Source organism: Rhinichthys klamathensis, unplaced genomic scaffold, assembly GCF_029890125.1.
Source record: "Rhinichthys klamathensis goyatoka isolate OS25496 unplaced genomic scaffold, OSU_Roscu_1.1 h1tg000303l_1, whole genome shotgun sequence".
Lineage (NCBI taxonomy): Eukaryota > Metazoa > Chordata > Actinopteri > Cypriniformes > Leuciscidae > Rhinichthys > Rhinichthys klamathensis.
In genome coordinates this window covers 2,587,093-2,591,964 of record NW_026606822.1, presented here as the reverse complement: position 1 = coordinate 2,591,964, position 4,872 = coordinate 2,587,093, and positions in this window count along the sequence as shown.

The window sequence follows — 4,872 nt, the reverse complement described above, 5'->3', positions numbered from 1 at the left end:
GAGATGCGGTCGTGACATCAGACGAGTTCAGAGGAAAGTCACTTCATTTCCACAAGAGGTCTTAGTCCCTCCCGGGAGCTCGCGCTTCTGGCAAACAGCAGGGAGTCCCGCGTCTCTCAAACACACATGCGGTGGTATTAAAAGGCCAGTAGTGAGGTGCTTCTCCAGCGCTGAGGTGAAGCTGATATTACACACATTAGGCATCTCATTAAGCGGCTCCACAGGGAGAGACAGTTTTAATTGAAAGAGAAGTCATGGGAGGGAGCATTGCGTCCATGTGAAGTCACGCAGCGGTATCTGCCCTGCACGGAAGAACTATCCCGACGCAAGGCAAACAAGATGAAGTTTCCGAAGTTTCACAGCAGTGTAATCGATTAAAGTCAGTGACCGGAGATACAGAGCTTCATTACACAAAAGTTGGTTTGATTAAACTTCACTCGCAATTACGAATGTTTGTGTACGTGTTTGCATGGATTTTGAAGTTGTAGCTCGGTCATGATTGGATCTAGAGTTCTTTCTGCTTTGTCAAACAGTTTACAAACCCTTGAAATCTTTGTATGCATTGACTCAAGAATATTACTAAAATAAGCGGCTCTTGGTCGTAAAATGAGTAGCCTAGTTGAATAAGTAGCCTATAGGCCTACTAGTTAAATGAATAGTTTATTCAAATAAAATAGCTACTAAAATAAAAAAAAACTGTCATCATTTACTCACACCTTCAGGTCGTTCCAAACGTCTATGAGTTTCTTTTATCTTTGGGAGAACGACAATGACAGATTTAATTTTTTTGCCTGAACTTTCACTTTAACCTGAGTGGAAAATGAATCGCTCAAGAATAAAACAAAATCAGACAAGATTAAAACAAAAATCTGTAAAGTTTTATTATGTCCTTTTAAGTAAGAAAAATCATAAATAAATAAAAAGATTTCAGATCCCAGCCCCCCCTCCCCCCATTTTTTCTTGCATTAAGAAAAAAAATGAATTTTTAATCATAGATTGGGATATAAAAGTGCATAATTGAAGAAACACCCTAACATTGTGTCAAATTATTGTAAAGTTAATCTTCATTCACAATTACGACTTGTTTACCTTGATACCAGCAGAGTTATTTAGTTAAATTGGGAGTTGAAGGTTGGTTATGGTAAGTTTTTTCCACTACATCAAACAGTTTACAAACCCTTGAAATCTTTGTATGCTCACTGACTCCAAAAATGAAAATACTGTCTTTTACTCACCCTCATTTCATTCCAAACTTGTATGACTTTATTTTTTTGTGGAACACAAAAGTCCTACAGCTTTGGAACAACATAAGGGTGAGTAAATAATGAGCTTTTGGCTGAGCTATCCCTTTAAACAGAGGGAAAATGTAATACAATGTCAGTGGTCCTGTGATTACGATAGGAGGCATTTGAAGGTCCCAATGAGCGATTTGTTAGTTTCACATCACAGCCATAATATCCCAATAAACCAACCTCCAATCTAACACTGGTTTCCAATAACTTCCTTGGTGCTGGAGTATCTGATCTGGCTGATCACAATTATCTGTTGTGCATAGTGTTTTTATTGAAGGACAGAAAGTGTTAGGAGGTGGTGTGCGGGAAGAATTAAAATGAACTTCTCGAGGAGTTTTGAAGGTCGTGGGGCCTATTTGCAATGGGAGATAAAATGAATATTACCTGAGGAGTTTCGGTAAACAACAGCCTTTGTATTATGAAAATATGAATCAATATTTGGGGCGGCAGTGGGTTACAAACCAGAAGGTTGGTGGTTCAATCCCCGGTTCCACCTGACCAAGTGTCAAGGTGTCCATGAGCAAGACACCTAACCCCAGCTGCTCCCGACGAGAAAAAATCACAAAGACAGGCATAAATACTTTTTAATATACCCAATAAACTGTTAATGATGAAGTTTTATAGGCTGATAAACTTTGCATTTCAGTACACATCTGTGTATTATCTGAACTAATGGGTGTTTCTTCACCTAGACACTCTTGGCCCTGTGGACTATTAGTTTAATTTGAATGTATACATATAAAACTGTTGGTCGTGATGGAAATTATGCCATTGCTGAGGGATGTCACTATCGAGCATTACTTATTGATGGTCTATGGTTATTTTATAATTTTTTTTAAATATTGTATTCAAAGAGTGAAATTTAACAATTATTTATATTAATTATCAGTCAACATGCAGTGCAATTATTTAATATTTTATGGATTTGAATAGCAAGATGTTCATGGCTCTGGGACGAGAGTAAAACAAAGATCTAAAATGCATTTGCTAGCAAAAGTTTTAATGTGTCCGTTATATAACAAAATGCAAAATGAAATCTGTTGTTTTTAATCATAAAAGTTCCCTAAAGAGACTCCCTAATATTGTGTAAAATAACTCTGCTATAAAAAATTTCATTAATCATTTGAAGAAACATTTAACTATAACTTTTATAATTTGCATTTGGAGGATGTGGAAGATTCCAGGCATATAGATGAATCAATAAGTTGAGAACTAATATTTATACATAATGCATGAATTTAACACCACACATCTTTCTTGTCTTCTAGTTTGCTAGAGACATTTTGAATCCTTAATAGCCAGTCCATCTCTCTGGTGATTGGAAAGCTATTTTTAAACTCATAAAAATACAGTCTAGCTAATTCCCTACCATACCATTTCACCACTTTCCAATACTGTCCAAAGAGATATTGTTATAGTTCAACCTTTTTTTTAGGGGCGCCTCTTAAATCATCCAACTCAACCCAGCAGGCTTTGAGCCACGCAATTTAATCTATTGACTAACCGAGAGATGTTCGCTGCATATTGGAGAAAAGAAGTGAGGCTGGCACATTGCATGCATTTGATGGGGGACAATCAAGTTTATAACAGTTCTTTATGACCTTTCCAATGATTGGGATTAGCTTGGTAAATGGTTGAAACATTTGGGCACAGAGTAGGCTACATATATAGATATTACACACACACACACACAGACAGTAGGCCTATACCTTGAACCATGGCAAAGATTTGTAAGGCTGTCATGAATCTTTGATTAAATTCGAATACTTGATATTAAAAAAAAAATCCTGGATTTCAATTTACCCATGTCTGTTAAAGGATTAGTTCACCTCAAAATGAAAATTTCTTGATAATTTACTCACCCAAATACCATCCAAGATGTTCATGTCTTTGTTTCTTCAGTGGAAAAGAAATTAATTTTTTTGAGGAAAACATTTCAGGATTTTTCTCCACACAATGGACTTCAATTGCAACCAACATGTTGAAGTCCAAATCAATGCAGTTTCAGAGGGCTATGAAGTGTTTCAAAGGGCTGTGCACGATCACAGCTGAGGAATAGGGTCTTATCTAGCGAAACGATCGTTCATTTTCTAAAAAAAAGAAACATTTATATACTTTAACCACAATTGTTCGTCTTGTTTTTTTTTAATGTTTGTTATTATTATTAATGCTTAACACAATACACAAATAATAACAGATAACAGAATACAAAAAACAACAACAAAAAAAAAATAACAATGGGGGAATAATATAAATTAAACAGATTGATACATTATAAGAATTACATGACACTGAAAAAAGGAAAAGAATTACAAACAGATAATGTTTTTAAGGCTTTTTTGTTCTCAGACAACTTAATTGAAAATAGATATTTTTCAAGTTCCTTAACAAATATAAGGAAGAGAGGTTTGGCATTTAGATATTTAGATTTATGAATATGGAATTTTACTAGTAATAAGATCATATTAATTACGTAAAAATGACCTTTTTTTAGATTTATCATAATCAACAAAGCCTAGGGCCACATCCTTCCAATACAACACACATTCATTATAGATTTCAGACCTAATAAATCCTAAAACATCTTGCCAAAACATTTTCGTAAATGGACAATACCAAAAAAGATGAACTACAGTTTAATTGTTCGTCTTGTGCTGGTCTGCGGTCTGCGACGAGCCAGGGATTACGTCATCACGTTGGACGTCACGCGTCACGTCATCTATCCAAGTTATTTGTCTGTGTACTCCTGTACTCCGGTTCAAAAAGGCAGGGTAGGGCGAAAAATTCCATCTCATTTTCTCCCGTTTCTCCTCCAACTTCAAAATCGTCTGACATCTTTGTTTTTATTTATTTATTTTTAAATCGTGACATTTCCAACGTGATGACGTAATGCCTGGTGCGTCGCCGACCAGCACAAGACGAAAAGTATATAAATTATTATTGTTATTTTTTTAAGAAAATGAACGATCGTTTCGCTAGATAAGACCCTATTCCTCAGCTGCGATCGTGCACAGCCCTTTGAAACACTTCATAGCCCTCTGAAACTGCATTGATTTGGACTTCAACATGTTGGTTGCAATTGAAGTCCATTGTGTGGAGAAAAATCCTGAAATGTCTTCCTCAAACAACTTAATTTCTTTTCCACTGAAGAAAGAAAGACATGAACATCTACTTGGATGGCATTGGGGTGAGTAAATTATCAGGAAATTTTCATTTTGAGGTGAACTAATCCTTTAACTGGCAAAATACCGGAAGTGATGCATTCCACAGATAAGCTGCACGACATATTAAAACAATTTAAAAATCATAATATAAAAAAGCATAGTGTTATCATTTATAAACCTACGCTATACCACAAGAGAATACATCAATAAGTTTAAACCCTCGCTCTGAGTTTGCATGTTGTGATGTCCACATGTGCCTTTTCAAGACGGCTCCCGAGCTCTCGCATCAACACAATGATTTTCACCTACAGTATGGAGCTTTTCAATCCACTGCCCCCTCCAGTGTTAAATAACTCTGCTGCCTGACACTATAGTTCTGCTTTTGCCCTTAAGTTAAATTTTTTTTTATAGAGTGG